The sequence below is a fragment of the Vanellus vanellus genome, assembly GCF_965231255.1.
Source record: "Vanellus vanellus genome assembly, chromosome: 4".
Lineage (NCBI taxonomy): Eukaryota > Metazoa > Chordata > Aves > Charadriiformes > Charadriidae > Vanellus > Vanellus vanellus.
In genome coordinates, this window is record NC_138909.1 from 66,983,102 (window position 1) to 66,997,926 (window position 14,825).

A 14,825-nucleotide genomic window follows, 5' to 3' on the forward strand; every position below is an offset into this window, starting at 1 on the left:
TAGTGGACCAGACAATTTTACACTTAGGAGGTATAAGTACGACACCAGCTCTGCATTTCCTTTCATCCCTCTGCCTATAGGAAAAGGAATAGGAGAGCAAAGTGAGTAACAAAACCCTTCAGCCCTAGAGCAATTTACAGCCTAAATCAGTAATGAGCATTTTGTGATCATTCACTTCATTGTGGTAACTACCCATGTTGTCTATGTGAATTTATATTGAACTCAACTAAGGGATCTCCCTTGACGTTTTGATTTAAATTTAATTGTAGTTATAATGAACACAATAACCTATCCAGGTTTGCAGCATTGACTTGATCTTTATTATTTTCTCAAGGTGAAATTTTTTTTTAAATGTACTATGAGCAGTAAAGGATTCCTTCTGGGAATACTATCAATGAATAATTTATCCTATTTTGATTGTTTATTTTATTTCAGTATCCTGTAATAAGCTGTTCTTTTCCTTATTAAAAAAAAAATGGCCCAACAAAACAAATGAGCAAACAAACAAACAAACAAACAAACAAACAAAACAGATAGCTTTACTCCTTTTTTTGAAATTACTTTTGCAGCAGTCCACTCCTAGCAGAATTGGTATAATTTAAAAATCAGAGTTCTAAAAATAGCCTCATAATTTTGATGTACAATAATAATATTCCTTACATACTCTGTACAGCACAGAAAGTGAACAGGAGATCTGGACGACCAGGGGAAGGTATGTAAATTATGAAAACACAAATTCTGGACAACAACAAAACCCTAAGAAACTATTATAGGTGGTTTTCCAAGTTTTAATTTCTTATTTTTTGATCTTCTACATGTGGACAGTTTGTACTCATACAGATTAAATGAATAATCTAATTCCAAATACTGTATAAATGAAAAGTCTCCTTCTTACCTCTTGACAACCTTTATTCTCTCTCTGGATACTACCCTTAAAGATATTAACTACAAATTAAAGGGTTAATTTAAATAATAATACTCTAATAATGTTGTAATAACATAAAACACCGAAGTCACTAAAATCCTTGCCAAAATATGCGCTTTTACAAAGCTTTTAAAACAGTACATAAGCTCTCCTGGTTTCAGCATCTAAACAGACATTGTAACTATTTCTTAAACTTGCATTCACTCCCTGAGCTCTGTGCCTCCCACAGTATTTGGTCGATATCAGACTTGTGGTATTCCTCCTTACGCTGTGCACGTACGGGCAACTAGTACCCTTATTCTACAGCTTGTGGTCACTCTTGTTTATGTGAAAAACACTCCGGCAAAGAGCTCGCCTGTCCTTATTAGCAATAGAGGCTTTAAACAATTTGCTAATGCAGAAAATTAATGTAGTATTGCATGATCCTTTTTACTAGTGATTTATTTTAAAGCATCCTATTATACAAGCAGGAATTGCGTGCGTAACTGCTTAACACCGGTTTCCTTCTGGATTGTTTAACATATGCTATAATTTTCTTCAGGGTTTTCAAGCCCTGTCTGGATGAAACCCTCAATAACATGGTCTAACCTCATACCTGACCCTTCTTTGAGTAGGTTGGACTAGAGATCTGCTGAGGTTCCTTCCAACCCAAATATGATCCTATTGGTTCTAGCAGGTCAAAATTTCTAGTTCTTTTATCTCAGTGACATTTAAGGTCACAGAATCATTCTGACTTATCTGTCATCACTGTAACTTGTTATAGCAATCAGCTGGATCCTTATGAACGACAGACTTCCGTCTGTTTTCCCCTCTCCCTCTTTTGCTCTTTTGGGGTTTTTCTTCCTTAAGTGAGTGATTCAGTGCTCAAGAACTGAGACTGCAGGATTTTCCTTTTAAAAAAAATCACACACACACCCCCAAAAAAAAGCTCCAACAAACAACAAAACAAACAAACAAAGTCCCTACGTATTCAGACACTGGTCCAGAGCAAACCAGACCAACAACTCAGTTTTTTAATCATGTATTGTACTGGAAGTGTGTCCTTACTCTCTCAGGCAAACTGCCAAATTCTGCTGTGGTGGTAGACAACAAAAGTGACAATAAACTGAAGCTGTTCAACATAATTCTTCTTGCAACATTCTGACAACTTGGACGTAAACACATGCCTCTACAAATGCAGACCAGAGGTGTTGGTTCATTGGGGTTTTTTTTCCTTTTATCCTAGACAAAGAAAGGGAAAAAATAAAGCAGGCATTAGTGTATTCTAAATACACTAAAATGTGCACTAAATATGTCCTCAGGCTTTTGATCTTCTACATGTGGACAGTTTGTACTCATACAGATTACATGAATAATCTAATTCCAAATACTGTATAAATGAAAAGTCTCCTTCTTACCTCTTGACAACCTTTATTCTCTCTCTGGATACTACCTTTAAAGATATTAACTGCAAATAAAAGGGTTAATTTAAGAATCTTGCATTCATAGTATGAAAAATAAATTAGCTGCTATTTCTACCTTTAAGAAGGTTTCCCACTAGAATTCATAATATATTAAGAAATAATTGCACTCCAATGTATTAGATAACAGAATATAATTGCATTTTTAATATATTTATAACTCAGACTTCCTCCAACAATATATAGTTGCTTTAACTTCTAATTACATGAAAATATGTTCTTATGGAGTTTTTCCAGTACCAAACTGGAACCTAATAAAATCCAGCAATAACATAGTATTGTATAAAAAAATCTGCTTCACCTGATATCTATATTACGGCACAAAATCAACAGTCTTTGAGAGACACTTTTTTTACATTAATCTTATCATTAATAAGAGCAGAAAAAGCAGGGATTGCTGGCATATATATATGCGTTTATACCAATGATAACAAAATATATTTCTAATGTCCGAGATGTTCATTAAAATTAGATTAATCTAAACGAGAAAAAGCATACACAAATACTGAACACTTTCATAAGTCCAACAAATTTTCTTCCAGATTAATATTTTTTCCATAACTATCTGAAATTTGAATACTCTCAATCCAAGGACACAACTCTGTGCAGGGAGGTCTGTAAGTGAGGCAGTAAGTGTGCACCTGCACTTTTAGACAGTGATCCACATGATCTACTTCAAACATCTACCTTACAATGAAGGGACTCATGACTGGTGATATTTTTCTCTCCCTTACTATTGCAGATTAAATGAAATACAACTATACAGAAAATATTTAGTTATTAAAATTAGTAATTTAATTTATACACAGTAAATTTCAACCAATGAAAATGGGATTAGGCTATTAGGAACATGACTATCTAAGTTTATTCATTTGAGGCACCAGAATGGTTCTAACAAAATGTTAAAAATGCTAACTACTATTGTCATAAGGACTTCCAAATCTTTCTGATTTGCAACTGAATGGAAAAGGAAAAAAAAAAAAAAAAAAAAAGAAGAAAACAAGCAAACAAAAAAAACTCACCAAACCAAAAAAAGAAACAAACCACCAAACCAAAAAAACCCTAACCAACCAACCAACCAACCAACCAACCAAAAAAAAGATTATGAGTTTCCTGTAGAATGAAAATGCTGATTTTTTAAATTAGCTGTTCAGGGATATAGTTTTCTGGACTGTGATACCAGTATAGCCAACTCAAAGGATCTTTTCTCACTGTCTTGCACGAATGTGTCGTGCATTTAAGCCTTTGGAAAACAGATGCCAAAAATGCTCCCAAGGCAAGGTCAACTTTTACTTACACAGTGGCTACATGGCATCTGCTTTCTGTTTGCTCTCCCTGGGTGTCAATGTTGCAAAAGTACCAGTACTAGATATCTCATTGACATCTTTCCAGTTTTGACTACAGTGTCACTTCCCGGCTTTCAAACCTGCTTGATCTTTCCTTGAGCAGAAGCTTTTGGGCTTCGATGACACATTCTGCTCCTAGGAAAGGCAATAAGGGATAGTATCTTTACAGGAAGTTACTTCTGCTACTTAATTGAGAGTTATTACAATTATGTGGCTCAATGGAAAAAATGTACTGTATCAAGTCTTCTATGTTCCTGCTTGGCAGCTTCCTGTGAACGCCGCCTGCATATTAATTACGGCACAGTGCTCACCTTGGTTTAATATTCTGCTTTTAAAGAAAATGAAAGAGAGGAACTGAATGTGAGAACAGTTGTAAGTTATTCAGAACAAAACTACAGAAACTTGCTCTAGACCTGGCAGGGCTACATTAACTAATGACAAGAGTGAGAAAACTGTAAAAGAACAGATTAGCAAATCCCTTGTTGCAGACTTCTTCATCCAAATCAAGATAAGTTCTCAGGCAGTTTTTTTCAAGGAGAATTCAAGGAGGGGAGAGAGAAAGCGAATCAAGATATAGGTAGTAGGTGCATTCAAGCAAGACAGTTTCTGGGGTTTAGGGGATTTTTAGCTTTCTGCTTGTGGAAGCATTGTGGCAGCTGATTTGCCTCTGCAGATGTTTAGCAGTCACAAGAAATCAAATGATTTTCAACAAGAGAGCAAAAAGAGCTTTCACAGAAGAAGGAATTGAGAGGTGGAAGAAACATGTTTGTGAACATGAAAGGTTCGGGAGTCTGCAGGGAAATAAGTCTGAAATCACAAATACCATTGATGTAATTCCAGTCCTTGAGAGAAATATTTTGAAAGTTGCCAAATGCATTAGAAACAGGTATAGCATCAACACTGAGATTTTTACCTTCCCTAGTAAAAGCAAGCTGCAGAAAAGACAGGAAAATTGTTGAATAGATGTTAGAAGTAAAGGGCCAAACTGACAGCCTCATGTCCTGTTCAGGAAGGAGATGGAGTTTTTTAGAACATTATTTCTCTGTGACCTTTCCAACTTTCAACTCTGCAGACGTCAGCTTGTGAAAAAATGCAGTGCTATTTTTGCATGTATAAGAAGTGGGACCATAACACTTCTTCTGTCTGACAACCTCGTTCCTTCTTTATTTAACTGAAAATTATCAGTCTTCCTCTGAGTAATTTTTCACTTCAAAAATTTTTACTTTAGAGAGGTAATCTTGTGACACTAATCTGAAAATATTTCTGCATAGGTTTCTCCTTAGTATCAGCAACAGATTGTCCCATGTACCCATAGGCATGTTAAAAATGATAAATTATTTCTAGACATGCGAGAAGTGCAAGTGTAAATTTCTTTCCTTTCAGATATTAAATATAATAATGTTTCTACAGGAATAGTACTTCTACAATAATCATGGACAAAAAAATGTTGCACTGCAAATATCAGTCTTCTAAAGGCTATAAAGGAACAGATGTGTACAAGAAAACATATAAAATATCCTTGAGAAAGAGAGGGATACTAGAATTGTTATTAACATCTGAAACAAAACCCACAAAACCCAAAAAATTGTATGACAGGAGGAAAATCTTTACTGTGTATGTTTTAGATATAAGAGAAACTAACTAAGAATAGTTCTTTACACTTGTATAGTTTTACAATTCACATTAATGTAACTTCTAAGAGGTAAACTTTAGCTGGACGGAATTATTTTATGTTCCTCATTTATAAAGCTATATTTTCACAAAGTTTTTTCCTTTTTGTTTTACAAAATAGTATTTTTGTCATAATAGTTTTGTTTCATAAAATAAGTAATATTTTATATAGGAATTAGGGATGTCCAGGGTCTAAATGAAGTTTGAAACTCTTTAGTTTTCAAATAATGTTCTTGAGGTGAGAATTCTTATAAAGATGTAAAGTATATCCATTAGACACTTGTTATTCTCTTCTATATAGAGATCTGGCAAGGAGAAACTGCTTGCTTGCTTTCTTTTTGTGCCTTTGTCAGCAAAGCCAATCACTACAGTTTGGAAAATCCTTAAGACTCAGGTAACTTAAGCTATGCAAGTTTACCAAGTGCATGAGATGAAGGGGAAAGGGCAGTGTCACAGAAGAAATGGTTGACATCATCTTCTAAGATCGCTAAGCTGCTACATCTCAGAAAAGAAAATCACAAATGGATCCTCTCTAGCCCTTTCAAAACACATAGCACTTGTCAGCTCAACAGATAAGGATTTTATCTGTTCTTTGTCATATATTGTTTTCCTTGAATCCATATATTGAATTACATTTCTGAGCTCATTTTTAAGAATAAATTTTTATGGAATATAATAATATTCTATCATTTCCATAAAGCAAATTGGAACACAGAGCATAGATAGCCACTGTCCATACTATGATTCACTTTATAAAAGAGTCTGATTCCTTTTTCATTTCTATGGGTTTTTATTCTTTAAACACATCTTTCTTTTTCAGGTTGTCATATCAAAAGGAACCCAGAAATATCTACTTCAGATATACAGGCAGAGGAGCAGGTTGAGTTACCTCTCTTTGACCCTAATCCTGCAGTAACTTTCTGAGCACATAAAAAATCTTCACATTGTCAAAGCTGTGCTGATATGTATATTCTTACATTCCAGCGTAGCATCTATCACACATGTCACATTGTTTTGCTTATTTGTGGAGGTCTGAAAGATAATCGTACAATTTCTGGAGACTCACAGACTCTCATATTCTTGGAATCTACGGGATGATTAAAATAACCATGGACTAACATAACAAATGCTATTATTAAATGTGACAGAGAAGCCTTAAAAAATCCAGACTGCTTTTTTGCATTAAAATTCCTCTGTAGTGAGAAAATCTCTATGAACAGGGGATCCAGATTTAAATCACTGCTCTTCTTCTAAACAGGACACAAATAATTCATTTTTCCCCTTCCCCACCCACCCCAGTAACATATGTAATGATTGTCCTCATACACAGAAATAACATTCTCTGAGCTGCCTGGTGCATCTCCAGTGAATCCTTAAGAATTTCCCATAGCTTTTTCTAGTCAAAGGGTGTGGTAACTCCAAACTCCACCACAGTCTTTTCTTTTTTTTCACTATCAAGAATTTTTTAAAAGTGGCACAGTGAAACTCCCTGATCATTAAATTATCTGCTGAAGGGATTTCTAATTGCTTTCCCCAATATATATATTACCGTCTCATTGACTGTAATATATATATTGTTGTTTCATTGTTTCTAATTAACAATTAGAAAATTATTTTTTAGTCTAAAAGAGAATGACTGGTGATACTGCAACCACTTTCATATTATTTTTCACTCTCTGCTGATACTTATTCACAGTGAAGCTTGGGTAATCCTATTGGTTTCACCTACCAAACAACAAAAACCTTTCTTGAAACAAAGGGCTTTTTACCCTTCATCCTAGATTCCTCTGCACCATTTCTAGAATTCAGGAACTCTTAGGATTATGTCCTAGTTGTCTGATATCAACAATAGTCCTTGTCCTCAGTTAGAAAAAGATTTTACTTTCTGATTTGCCTTTTTTTTATGAAGTGTAATCAAGACCTGCATGTGTTATTAGATTTGCAGTTATTATTATGTCTATCAGTGACAATAAAATTCTTCCCACCTACTGACTAGTAGAAAATTAATATGCTACATATACAGAATACCTGGGCAACACATGTTGAAAGTTATTCTTAACTTGTTCACCCACTTTCAACCATCTTCATTTTATGACTTTTCTTCTTCCCATTTCTTCCCTTTTCTTCCCCCAGACCTGTGTATGGTCAGAAAGATGACTATTTTATTCTTTGGCTCTGGTTCTTGCTAGTAACAATGAACCCAAATATGTTTCAGGAAGCACTTAATCCTTCATTTTTATCTTCTGCACAAAGATAAAAATATTACCAGAAGAACAACCTGTTATCTGTAAGCAAATCACAACTGGAAGATGAAACTCAGCAGTGAGGATCAAACTAGTACACAGATTGGATCTGAATACTTTAATTAGAACACGCCAAAACTACAATCCAGATAACCCAAGATACGTTCCAAAATGGTGACCTGGATAGGAAGTATGTTAAACCCAGAGGGTGTTAAAAGAAGACTATGGGAAGACCATCTTCTGAGGTCTAGTCAAAGCTGGGGAGCAGAATAGAGTGGCTCAACACTTCTAGAACAAGTCAGAATCAAAGATTAGGTGGGCCCAGGCAAAAAAAAAAAAAAAAAAAAAAAAAAGAAGAAAAGAAAAATCAAAAATCAAGAAAACTATGCTGGACTGGGAATTGAAGAGGGTGTACATGGGGAGAAAACCAGGAACTACTTCTAGTAGGCCTATCAAGCCAGATGGCCAAAACCAAACTGTAAGATCCTTTTGTGTTCCTCTACAATGGAAAAACAAGTTGTTCACAAGCTACCCCTAAATCAATGGGGCTTATCCTACCTCAGTCCTCAGACTGGTTCTGGACAAACTGCTGAGATAGATTGCTCCAAAAAAGTCCTGGAAGCAGGAAATGAGAATAGGAGGAGATTAAGAATTAAATCGTTAGATATTTGATTTAATCAACTGGATTAATGGCCATGATCATATGTTGAAAAAGAAGGGCAGCACTAGTTTACTTCTCTCAGAGGCTTATAATGATTTTGCAAGATATTGTGGTTCAAATATAACATTACAAATGAGATTAGCTATGTCCAAAGTTATGAAGCAGTCTGAGAAAGAATAAAGGTCGTTATAAGTAACTGTGTACATAAAATTATCAAAAATCTCATTGAACTCACAGTAGACAAAGGCACATTCATTTGAAATTACTTATATTTCCCTTAATCTGTTTTAGAAATCTTTTTATCGGTGGCAGAACATTCAGTTTTGCAATCACAAATCCTTTTTACAATTCAGATTAAAAAAAAAGAAACTTATTCACTTGCACTTTTTCTCCTGCTGAGCATAACTGACCTGGAATTATGCTGAGGGGAATGAGATCAGATCAGAGCCTGTTATTCACTTTCTTCAGTTTTATCTCCTTCATTTGAAGTAGGAATAAAATAAATCCTTTTCAAAGACATAAGCAGTTGCATGACTGCACATATTTTTAATTTTGAGGGATTTGTAAAGAAATTAAATTGATGACTCAAAAATACATGTTCATGAAAGTAGAGCATGTTATTCATACTACTGCAGAGAAAGAAGAAAAGTTTAGATGTTATTTCCCAAGCAAGAAGAATATAGGAGTGCCAAACTCTTACAGTTTTTATCTGCTGTAAATCAACATAGCTCTAGTGAAGTCAAGCACACTAGAAATCACCAGCTTATATATCTACATAATTTCGATGATGTGAGCTTTGCAAAAAAAAAGAAAGAAAAATCCTCAAAAGCCTGTTTTCTAAATTGCTTTGTATCTCATAACTGAATAGACAATGTCAGAAGTAATCTCAGAAAAAACAGTGGGGGCTTTAGGTATGCAGACAGCCTGAGTTTGTCTGGAACACCTGTGTAAAATTGTTTCTCCATTACTAAGATAAATTAACTTCATATGTATGAGTACAAGATAGAATAAGAGAAGTCCACTTCCTAAATATTTGACAATCAAGTCTAATCTATCCACTTAGCAATTTGGTAACATTGCTAAACATTTTTCAGCTATTAGTCTTTTTCCTTACCATTCTATGCAATTTTTCTCCTCTCTTGGGAGTAAAATTTGAAATATTACTGTTGTACAATTCATTTAGGAATAAGAGGGAAACAGAAACAAACAAGAACCTAATGATAATATTTAAGAAATTCCAGATGGACACAAAATAGTCTGCTCACTTTTAGAATCAAAAAAAGGTTTAAGCTCCATTTCACATAACCAGCTGGAGGTTACGTTCCCTGGCAGACTATGAAACAGAAATGAAACCACAGGTATAGATTTGATCCAAAATAGCCCTTCTCTTGTAGATATTTTTATCATGCAAGTAATTAATTCAAAAGCAATGATGAGGACAATTCTTATGTGTGAAATTCTGCAGGATTAGATGTTCATTGACATCACAGCTGGTAGAAAATGAAACAAAGAAAAACTCACTAAAATGTTTGCGATAACAATGTCCTTTCTCTCCTCCCTCAACTGCCTCTAACAGAAATGATTATTTTCTTTTCTTATTTGCTTAGCTGTCTTTAGTCTGTTTGAAGACCTTTCTGATGATTAGATGGCAGACGCAACACAGTCTGACTACAAAGTAACATTACCAGTGCTTCCTCTCGAAAATACATGCTTCGATATACAAAATATGAAGTTGAGATAAAAGATGTAACAGTTCTGAAAACCTGCCAGATCTTTTGCGCTGAATAAGGTTAGACAGCATAGCTTCTCATTGCAGCAACAGAAAAAAAATACAGACCCAGTTTCCCAAATGCTCAGTTTCTTCAACAACTTTTAAAATGCCATAAATCTTCTGGAGCCTTCGTAGTATGATTCACAGCTTTGGATTATGCTTTCTACTAGTATTATTAGCAATTATTGATTTATTTACTTAATTCTAAGATTATGTGGGGTTAGCTTCTGATATCCATATGCAAATCAGTCTCAATATTCTGTGATACAGGAAATATCTTTAGAATAAATATTACTATCAATAGCTTCTTATATATAGATTAGACATAAGACTTCTAGAGGTATATTTTAAAAGCATGCTTATATAAATACATGTAAGGCTCTCTACGACAGATAAACATAAGCTTTATGATAAGGCTTCCTTGTACTTTGGCTTGACAAATTAGAAATACTATGTAGATCTGAGTACATTCAGTAGATTTTTGCTTGCTGCTTTTAATTCACTGAATTAAATGAAAAAAATGGAAGAATATTGTTCTGTGATTACTGATTGTGTTTTACCCACCTTGACTGTTGTTTGACAGGTCTCCTTTGCTCTGTCTCATCCCTGTTGTCCATCTACTTTGGCCACATTAAATACAAGGGTTTTTTCTTTTTTTTTTTTTTGGCTTTTACTCTGAAGTAGAGTCTTCGCAAAGAACAAGAGTAAGTTTTAATTTTTGTGACCATTACTGGCTTCCTCAAAACCTAATAAATGAACAGTAAGGCAGAGGGTATCGTAAGCCCTCACACTTTATCAAACTGATAAAATGCAAACCGAAGTACTATTGATATTGGCTTTGAACTCTGTTGAACTATGTTGATTTCTCTTCAAAATTATCAATTTATTCTTTCAACCATGAGCTACAGTCATTTAAAAATAAATACAAAGAATCTTTGCAATTCAATTATTATATATATAGATACACACACATTGACTATAATTTTAGGCCCTGATATAAACTTTCTGTACGTGAATGGTAGACACAAAATGTAGGAAGAGCTGCTACATCAGCGGCTCAAGGGCAAAATGTTTTTTTTATAAATAGGTGACCTGTATTTTAGCTTTCACAGTGACTTTTCCATATTTAATGAGCTGATTAATTGTGTGTGTACTGTAAATGATCCTGTCCAGATCACTGACCCACGCATGACTCCAAAAAATGACAAACTTCAAAAAATTCAATTACAACGTCCAGATGCTGTGTACCACCCTTATATAGACTTTCAGGTAGGAAGGTTGCATATTAATAATATGATCTAAATTCAGGTGATATTTTTGTAATATTAGCATTTTGAGGAGAAAAATATATTTATATACTAATAACAGTGTTTAAACATTATTTTAAAAATTTGTAAAAAATTTGATTTCATTTTTTGTGGCAATAATTGTTAAAAAATCATCACATCAATCATATCAATATTTTAAAACTTTGCATAGTGTTATGACAGGTGTGGATCTCAAGCAAATCTCTGCAAAGTTCTAAGACAAAAGTCTCAAATCTTCATCTTTGTAAAAGAACAAAAGCTGAGATCAAGTTTTTGCTTTTTTTAAATTTCACAGTGTATTGAGTTTGTGTGGCAAGGTTTTGGTAGTGGGGTGGGCACAGAGGTGGTTTCTGTGAGATGCTGTTAGATGCTTTTCCCATGTTCGACAAACTGAATGCCAGCCAGCTCCAAGATGGACCCGCAGCTGGCCAAGTCCAAGCCCACCAATGATGGTGGTAGGACCTCTGTGGTAACATATTTAAGAAGGGGGAAAAGCTGCTGCACAACAGAAGCCAGGAGAGAGGAGTGGGAATCTGTGAAAGAAACAACTCTGCAGACACCAAGGTCAGTAAAGAAGGAGGGGGGGGGAGGACGTGCTCCAGGCGCCAGAGCAGATATTCCCCTGCAGCCAGTGGTGAAGACCACAGTGAGGCAGGCTGTTCTCCTGCAGCTCATGAAGGTTAAGAGTGGAGCAGACATCCACCTGTAGCCTGAGGAGGACCCCATGTTGGAGCAGGTGGATGCACTCAAAGGAGGCTGGTACCCTGTGGGAAACCCACACTGGAGCAGGGTCCTGGCAGGACCTGTGGACCTGTGGAGAGAGGAGCCCATGCTGGCAGAAATTCTGACCCTGTGGGGGACCCACGCTGGAGCAGTTCATAAACTGCAGCCTGTGGGAGGGCCTCATGTTGGAGAAGTTCTGGAGGACTGTCTCCCATGGGAAGGATCCCACACTAGATCAGGGGAAGAGTGCAAGGAGTCCTTTTCCTAAGAAGGAAGGAGCAGCAGGAACAACATGTGATGAACTGACCACAACTCCTGTTCCCCAACCCCCTGCACCACTGCGGGGAGGAGGTAGAGAAATTGGGAGTGAAGTTGCACCTGGGAAGAGGGGAAGAGTGGGGGGAAAGTGTTTTAAGATTTAGTTTTATTTCTCATTATCCTACTCTGATTTGATTGGCAAAAATTAAATCAATTTCCCCCAAGTTGAGCCTGTTTTGCCCATGAAGGTAACTGGTGAGTGAACTCTCCCTGTCCTTATCTCGACTTACAAGCCTTTTGTTATATTTTCTCTCCCCTGTCCAGTTGAGGAGGAGAGGGAGTGATAGAGTGGCTTAAATACTGTATTGAGTTACAGGAACCTAGAGAACAGTTGAAAAAAAAAAATTGCAATTATTATATGCCTTGAACTTCATAGCCTGTTATAACTCTGTTTCAAATACTTCATACAAGCTAACGATGTTAGATTAGAATGCACATTTTTCTGAAGTGAAAAGATATCTAAATTTCAGCAAGAGGCATGATGTTATGATCTTGTTATATGTAGCTGCTTATACATCAAGACAGATACAAATTAGGAAATAATAATTTACATTTTGAAAGTCCATAATTAATTGTTCTGGTTTGTTTTGTTGTTTTTTTTTTTTAATAAACCCTATGTATTACAGGAATGGCACATAGCACCTGGGTGTACTTTCAGTCTTTTCCTTTACATGTTATAGAAACTGGTCTTGGCAGCTTGAAAAATCTCATGCCCTAAACACTTGAAATGAATATAAACTCTTTATAACATTAGACAAAAAAATCCAATTGTTTTCAGCCTTTGGTATTAAAATAAAGTGAAAAATCTAAAGTCTACTTAGAAAATAGTAAGGATTCATTCCTAAAACTACATTAGTGGACTGTTTATTTAAGCACTAAAATTACAAATGTAACAGGTCCAGCTTTATCAATGCAAAATGATTGCAGAAAAGTTCTGAAAGACATAATAGGCTTAAGAGTTGCTGTTAAACATTCTGCTTGAAACAACTCTGTTGCTTTCATCATCAATGGATGTTCCTGAAGTCATTGCCCCAGTGTTTCACTGTGCATAAGATTAGAATCAAATCTGGCTAAATAAACTGATTGAAATGAAAAAAAAAATCTTAATCTAGAAAAGTCACTGGAAAATGAGGAAATGTTTACATTGGCCAAGAATGAAGCTTGATGAATACTAACTTGATGACATCTAATTATTTTGACACCTTACCAACTCCTTAAAAATCTTTGACTGAAACTGAAAGATTTCAATTGTTTTTCTCTTTGACAAACAAGTTTTGACATTAAGGAAAATTACTTTTTTCTATTTACTGAAACCTAGGAAAAAAATGATTAATATATGTGACAAAAATAACCAATCCAAATACGCCCACCAGAGCTTGGAAAATATGGTTGGCACCTGAGTTTAATGGCTAGACATTGATTCGCTTTCTTGAAAAGTTTTGTTTCAGATCTGGGTGCCAGAAAAACAGACCTATGCAAATGACACTTGGAGAAAAGTATTTAAGAAAAAAAAATGAAAAGAGAATTCACTTTCATTTTCAAGTAGAATCATGGAATCATAGAAGAGTTTGGGTTGGAAAGAAACTTTAAAGGTCATCTAGTCCAACCCCACCTGCAATGAGCAGGGACATTTACCACTAGATCAGGTTGCTCAGAGCCCCATCCAGCCTGACCTTAAATGTTGCCAGGGATGGGGCATCTACCACCTCTCTGGGCAACCTGAGCCAGTGTTTCACCACCCTCATTGTAAAACATTTCTTCCTTATATCTAGTCTAAATCTACTCTCTCTTAGTTTAAAACCGTTACCCCTTGTTCTGTCACAACAGACCCTGCTGAAAAGTTTATAAAAGATATTATCTTAATAAAAGATATTATCTCAATCTACAGATCTACCATGCCCATGTTGCTAGAACGTTGTGAACGCACTAACCATGCACTTCTGTCTTTCTTTCTTTTCACTGAAACTATGTTTATTTTTTCAAGAGTGATTTCTAGTTCCTAAGATTTAAAGAGAGAAAGCGACATATGGAATTAGACAACAAAAAGCCTTATATCTTGTTTCTTTCATTAAGCAATAGCATGCCTAGCTAAGAGACTATAGAGCAGTACTTGTAGTAGACAATAGTTTTGTACAGCTGCAAATCCTACCTGTAAGAATAATTTTTCCATTTTTGGTTTTAAAGCAATCAGAAATTGAGTTTAAGTTTTCATAAATCACAACCAGATCACTACTGGCATCAAATTAAAATTGTGTTTACCCAGATTTTAATTTACTGTAACTTCGAAAAAATGAAATCTCTAAGATCTTCCAAGTACCTTCTTCCTGTTGTTCAAATTATGTTTTTTATGATAGCATGTAAACGGAAAGATAATTTGGCTGGTTTGTTGGCTCTGCAGTT